Source organism: Camelus ferus, chromosome 34 (genome assembly GCF_009834535.1).
Source record: "Camelus ferus isolate YT-003-E chromosome 34, BCGSAC_Cfer_1.0, whole genome shotgun sequence".
Lineage (NCBI taxonomy): Eukaryota > Metazoa > Chordata > Mammalia > Artiodactyla > Camelidae > Camelus > Camelus ferus.
In genome coordinates this window covers 21,453,626-21,461,375 of record NC_045729.1, presented here as the reverse complement: position 1 = coordinate 21,461,375, position 7,750 = coordinate 21,453,626, and the positions used below count along the sequence as shown (strand labels likewise).

The 7,750-nt window shown below is 33.9% G+C and overlaps 1 pseudogene; it reads right to left on the bottom strand.

The window, feature by feature from the left end:
* Positions 1–5,919: 5,919 nt before the first annotated feature.
* On the bottom strand, positions 5,920–7,586 carry LOC116661264 (annotated as a pseudogene).
* Positions 7,587–7,750: the final 164 nt, after the last annotated feature.

The following is a 7,750-nucleotide window of genomic DNA, read 5'->3' as shown; positions in this document are numbered from 1 at the left end:
ATGCAAAAATCATCACTAAAATGTTAGCAAGCCAAACAATACATTAAAAGGATTATACAATATGATTAAGTCCATTTTATTCCAGGGATGCCAAAGTGATTCAATACCTACAAATAAATCAATATGATACATCACACTAACAAACTGAAAAATAAAAATTTTATGGTCACATCAGTAGAATCATAAAATGTTTTGACAAAATCAGTATATATGTATGATTATATTTCTCCTCAAATTGGGCATGAGGAAACATACCTCAACACAGTTAAGGTCATATATGTCAAGACCTCAGCTAACATGACACTCATTGATCAAAAGCTGAAAGCATCTCCTGTACGAGCAGCAAGAAGACAAGAATGCTCACCCTTACCAGTTATATTCAATATAGTATTGGAAATTCCAGCCATAGCTATCCAAAATAAAAGTAAATAAAATATAGCTAATTAACAAAATGAGTAAAAGTATCTGTTTGCAGAGGACATACTTTAAACAGAAATCCTAAAGATGGCACCACAAATCTATGAGGGCTTATCAATGCATTTGGTAAAATTTTAGAATGGAAAATTAATATACAGAGATTTTGCATTTCTACAACTAACAAGCTAGAAGATAGAGAAAGTGACAGAACTGTCTCATTTACAGTTGCATTACAAAAAAGAAAATATCTAGAAATGTATCCAACCAAGGAGGTAAAAGACCTGTACGTAGAAAACTATAAAATATTTATAAAAAAATGGAAGATAATGCAAACTGATGAAAGGATATACTGTGTTCATAGATTAGGAAAAAAATTATTTTTTAAATGACAGTACTAACCAAGAAAATACACATATTAAATTCAGTGCCTATAAAAATACCAAGGGCGTTTTCAGACACTTACAATAAATAATTCCAAAATTTACATATAAACACAAAAGAGTTGAAATCACTAAAAAAAAAAAAAAAGAAAAAGAAAAAAGTAAAGAAAAAAACAAACAAAAAACACAAACAATTTTGAGAAAGAACAAAGAGGATATATCACTGTCCCTGATTTTAAACTAGAATACAAAGCTACAGTAATAAAAAGAATATGGTACAGGCATGGAACAAACAGAAAAATGGAACACAACAGAGTGCATAAAAATGAAATCAGAAAATTATGGTCATTTAGCCCATTACAAAAAATGAATATACACTGGGGGAAAGATAACCAACAGGCATATGAAAACGTGCAACATCACTAACTGTCAGAAAAATGCAATTCCAAAACAAAATGAGATTTTATGTCAGACCTGTCAGAATGTCTATTATCAAAAAGATAAGAAATATAACTATTGTTGAGGACTTAAGAAAAAGAACTCTGATGCACTGCTGGAGAGAATGTAAATTTGTGCTGCCACGGTGGAAAAGAGTATGGAGTTTTATCTAAAAATAAAAAATGATATATGATCCAACAATTCCATATCTGCATACTTATTCCAAGAAGATAAAAACACTAATCAGAAAAGATTAATTCAACCCTGTATTCAATGCAGTATTATTTACAATAGCCACGAAATAGAAGCAAATTAATTGCTCGTCAATAGATGATGGATAAAAATGTGTGTTTATAGTATATATATATATATATATATATATATATATATATATATATACCCATCTATTAACTACAGATTTATCTATATTTATAGATAGATAGATAGATAGATGCACACACACACATAAAGATACAATGGGTTATTACTCAGCTATACAAAAAATGATTTCTTTTCATTCACAACAAATGAGTAGAAAAAGACGGTACTATGATAAATGAAATATGCCAGATAGAGAAAGACAAATGTTAATGATTTTACTCACATTTGGAATTTAAAACAAATGAACATAACAAAAAACAAAAGGAGTTATAGATATAGAAAGAAACAGGTTGTTCACAAGAAGGAGGGAAATAGGGTGAGGAAAAAGAAATAGTTGAGGAAACTTAAGAGAGAAAATTTTTCAGTTGCAAATAAAATGAGCCAGAGACAAGAAATGTATGGTATGGGGAATAGTCAATAACTATGAAATATTTTTAAATAGCAACTTATCATAACTAGATTTATTCTGCTGATCAGTTTGAAATGTATTATAGATAGCAAAGAGTATGTTGTGTAAGAAAAACTAACATACTGTCATAGATTAAAGTACACTTCAAAAACAAACAAACATAATTAAAGAAAAAAATCAGATTTGTAGATAACGGAGGCAAGGTTTGGGAAAGGAGAATTAGATTAATGCACTCAAAAGGTACAAGCCTCCAGCCATAAAATAAACGTGTTCTACGGAGGCCAATTAGTAACATCAAAAATATAATTAGTACTGCTTTATGTTATATAAGAATGTTTTTAAGGGAGAAGACCTTAAGATTTCTCATCACAACCAAAATCCAAATTGTATATCTTTAATATTTTATCTAAATGAGATAATGAATTCTCCCTAAAGTTGCTATGATATTTATTGCATGATACATGTAAATCAAATCACTTTCCTGTGCACCTAAACTTACACAATGTTTTATACCAAATATATCTCAATAAAATTTTAAGGAAAAATGGAAATGCAATGATCATTTTTTCTATGTCATTTCTCCTGATTGTTTTTGCAGCAAGTAACCTTGAGTCATGATGTATTTATCCTAGGTAAATATACTAATAGATAAGTGATTCTAATAAATAATACATAAAGATACTCATAAAATTAGTGTTTTCCCATGCCTTAAAATTTCTTCATGATAACAGCCCACTGCTTTTGTAGGCATCAAAATTTCACTCTGTGTATTCATCTGAGATTAGGGAATGGATACAAATTTAACCCTGGCTTCATTTCCTATGAGTGATAAAGTTCACTATCTCTGACCGAGGGTCTCATCTCCCCGACAGCATCTACAAGAAAGGAACGTGCTCCGTTGCTAAAAATCTCAGCATGGTAAAATCTCAGAACTCCAACTCTTCTTAACTGTTTGTGAATGAGAATGCAATACTGACAAAGACTTGATTTGGATAACAATGTTGTGTTTTCTCATGGTTGCATTAGGGAATGTGAGGATAATCCCTGAGATCCACAACAAACATTCTTGCTCTAGTGCTGGGCAAAGAAGTGTAAATGTTCTGCATTTTTAGGACTGAGGTCTGCTTTCAAAATTATGACTATGCTTACTGTACTGCAGGTAGTCCAAGGAAAGAAAGATTATTGCAGTTTCTAGGTGAACGGGAAAAAGTCAGTGGTTCACTCTGTATAAATTAGTCAAGGGGTGTTCAAAGCCAATATAAGTTGTGTCAACAATGAGAATTAAAAGAAAAAAAGATCTTAGACATAAGCTTAATTTGAAAAGGAGGCACAGTCCTGTGCTGGGCTCTGGGGACTGGAGAATGTATATTCATCAGTCCAATTCAAGTGTTCAGTGGCTTTGCCCTAGCATCAACCCGGGATTCAGTGAACAGGTAACAATTAGTATACTGGGAGAAATATAATCTACCTCTCCCTGATCTGAAGAAATTGTAGGCTCAGTGAAACTCTTAATTCACAGAGATCCTGCAAGATGCAGAAGAATAATTCACTGATGACCCAACTAAGACAAATTTAGTTATTGCTTAACAATCCGTATTCACACACACACACAGTGGTAGACAGACTTGTAGTATTAAGTGGGAAGAATTCAATGAGCAGAGCTCAGAGAATAGGTTTCAAACCACCACCCAACTTTTCTACTTTTGCCAATAGTCTAGTTTATCCCAGGTAGAAAACTACAGATGGACAAACAAACAATATTCTTGTTTAGGATTTCTAATTTTGAAAGTAAACTGTACATTTTGACTTATCAGTATAGAACTTTGTTAAGATGATCAAGGTAAGACACACTGTCTGACAAGAGAGCTGGAAACTAGCTGCTGAACCAGCCCAACTGAACCCCAGACTGCTAAAGTAAACAACAACATAACCACCATCAGGGTTGAGCTGGCAAACTTAAAAGCTTCATGTTTCTGTTGTAGGGAAAACCACTGCTGTCCAGAGACATTTCTCCCGCTGCAAGTAAGCTCTTTTCTTATCTTGGAAAGGCCACATTTGTGGGATGTGGCTACAGCTTACCTTGGTCCATTTGCCCATTTTCCAGATATTCAAAGGCTTTCTACACAACTGGTGACACATTTTCAGGACTGAATATTGCCATTCCAGTCTTATTAGCTGACACTGGCTGTATGATTGTGAGCAGTAGCCTTAGGCTCCATGACCTTGCCTACAATTTTTCCAACATTTCAGGGCATTTTATGTTCTGAAAATGCTTCACCTTTTATTTTAAATTAATGGGAAATAGACAAAGTCTTAAATGAATATTTTATATTTCCTAATATCTGCAAAATTTGATATTCTTGAATTTGGACAAATTTTTAATTCTACCACCCTCAAATGTTTCTTGTTCACACATTTTAGATTGCAATTTGGTTACTGAATACAACAACCCCAAGTAAGGAGTTACTACCTCTTAGATACTTCTTGTGTGAAGGTTAGAAGGGGCTCAAGTTATGTGGGGTGTATAAACCTACTTAAATGTTTGTGATGGCACTCACACTTCTGGACAAAGCTCTGATTCTAAGAAGAAAATTAATTAGAAGGCAATATAATTATTGGTATGGGGATGAGAATCAGTTATATTGAGGCGGGACTGTGAGGAAGAGACAGGAATATATCCAGGAAATGAGAATGGAATGCTTTAGGCTTCTGGAGGCATGAATTAAGAAGAAAACAAAACTTTGTCTCCTGTACATACCTCCACTTACTGTCTTGTGTGACTATTCCTTGGGCTATGAAAAGAGCTAGTTTGTGGTGAAGAGTAAATACCATAACGAAATAGTTTGAAAACCGAGAAATTTTGTTGTTTCAGAAAGTAGATTTTGCTTAAATCAACATGTATTTTTCATTCACTAAATACTAAAATGCATCCTGTGGCATGTGCTGTGCTTACTGTGCTGGTACCCAAGTTAGACAAGGAAAGGGGGATAGACAGAAAACATCTGGAGGAGGTGGTTTTTGTGCTGAGACTGGGAAATTCTAAGTAGGTAAAAGGAGGACATCCTAAGTCCAAGGATGAGCTGGAACAAAAGATGTGAGTTTGGAGTTAACATGTTTGACAAGCTTTTGCCTGGATTTATCTCCAGATACACTGAAACATAAAGATATGCCAAGGTAGTCAGATGCCAGATCTATATAGAAATGACTAAACTATGTTGTGTTTGTGGGCTTAGATTTGGAAAGTCATTAATTGCCTCCCTGAGGATGTAAACTTATCTTTGGCTGCAACATAAAAGCAACATAAACTGTTCACAAGAAAATATAGTGTAAACTCTTCAGGGGAGGAAATGAAATCACCAATTGCAATGCTTTGAGAACAGCAGAAAGAAAACCATAGATAAAATTACTTCTCAAATTCTACCACATGCTGAATGTGCCATCTGAGACTATATCATGTGATCTTTATGATTCCAGGGATGACATAATAGAGACCATGATCCATGGTCCGGTTCCTGCATTTATCTCCTGTTCCAACCTACTCTAACAACTCTTTAATACTTTCCAGGATGAACCAGAAGCAACTTAGTACTTTTCCCTCTCTAAATATTTTAGCCTTTTCCCAAATTCTGCCATTTTCTCTTCTTCCTTACAAGAAATTATTCAAATTTACTCCCATATTGTTCCATCAAATGATCATATCAATCAAATATCTTTTTTCTTTAAATAGAACTTACTCTCCCATTTTACTCTTAAATGTATTTTAAAAAAAATAAGGAAAATACAGGTCACATGTAAGTTTATTATTCAAATAGGAAAATAGCAGATATTTGTAACTTGTACCAACATCAATTATTATCTTTGTTATCCTGTATAACCTGGTATTCCTCTGGCAGATCAGTTGTAATTAGGATGTCGATCATATACTGCAGTTTGCTGATGATTTGGCCGTGAAAGAGAGGTAGCTGTTGTATCAGTTATCACTGGCACTGGAAACCATGGGTTGCTCTCTGCTTGAAGTTTAGAAAAAGGACCTTCATTGGCCGATATGTTGTGATATCTATTTGGAAAAGTAGAAGGCTCCAACATCAGTCCAATTTAATTGCTCTGTATGGGAGATAAGGTGCTGTACTGAGAAGAAGAATTTGTAGTTGTAATGAAATTCACAACACGGCCATTTTCTTCAGTGTAGCTGTTTTGTGAGTCCACGTGGAAAGTGGTCAACTGATTTAAAATAGCATGTTGATCCACTGCAATTTGTTCTGGTGGTCTAACTGACATTGATGATGCAGGAGAAAAATCACCTCTCATCGGGGTAGTTGTATCACCAATTATGTGGCTAGTAAAGGGCTTTCTTTTTAGAGGCATGTTTAAATTTGCAGAAGGTAAAAATGCACTTTCTCCTCTAGTGTCAACCATAAAACCATAAATATGACTATTGACATTACCCCCTGCTGTAAAGTGCTTCTTGTTGAAATCTTCAGCCAGTGAAGATACCAGGGAATCATTTTTAATCCCAACTCTTCTTTTTATTCTCACTAAAAGCTGAGGACATCCTCGTTTAAAATTTGGATTATGATAGAACTGCAGCTACAAACAAAGGGGAAAGATTTTAGTATTAATTTAACCAAAATACAAGACTACAATATGACTAATCTTTAAAACCTGAGATTTCATGCTTACTATACAAAAATAATATCATCAAAATATGAATATTGCTGACTATTTTTTCAAATTCCTTATTTGGGAAATACACATTTAAAAGTTTAATCATCAAATTTAAAATGTTAGCATTTGCAGTAACGGTGACTGCCCATTTTTAAAAGCAGCTTTAATACCTTTATTTAGATTTTGATAAGATTCATAGTTGCCAGCAAAGTTTCACATAATCTTGAATACTTAATGCGCTGTCCTTATTTTTTGGAAAAAATAAAGTATTTTAGCCTTAGTACTTTTAAACAATTTTCAAAGTCTAGCTTTACATTTACATTACCATAGATTGATGTACAAAATAAAATTTTATATATAAATTATGAGGTGGTGACTAAAATTTCTGAATACCTTGCTTAAAACAGAGACTTCTTTTTCTTCTGCCAGAAAGTCAGCTAGACAAGCAGATCTTTGAAAATTCTGCCGCACTTTACTAAACCTGTATAGGTTAAGCTGTCTAACTAAACTTTTCATACTTCCAGTTTCAAATATTCTGAAAGGGGCCTTTCTTTCCAAAACTTCCTTCTTAAAGACATCTTCAATGATCACTATGGAAGTTCCATTATCATCCCAACAGATGGATTGAAATTGGTCACTCCCAACCATTTTCCAGAGTTTTCTTGGAAATGTCAGAGAACGAAAATCATTATCTTCATCTGGTTCAGAGACACAATGTGTGTAACATGGTCTTTTTATCAAGGATTCTTCACACAAAGTCTGAAAAGCATTTTCTTCGATCTTAGACCTCAAATCCAAGTCCCCAGAGAATGTTTGATCACACAATAGAGATGTACTGGACTTCTTGAACCATTTGGTCCATCTGTAGGAGACACATCTTGAATTTCTGAAGAAACATGTGCATCTCAAATAACATTTTTACAGCTCCTTTTCTAATCTGCCTGATTTTGAGACTGCAGCTTCAAATGCTGCTTTGGCAGGCCTACACCACATAAAGTGTAGGCCATCACAGTGGTTCTCACCTGTAGCTGTGACATCACAAATGACTGGTCTTCTAGCA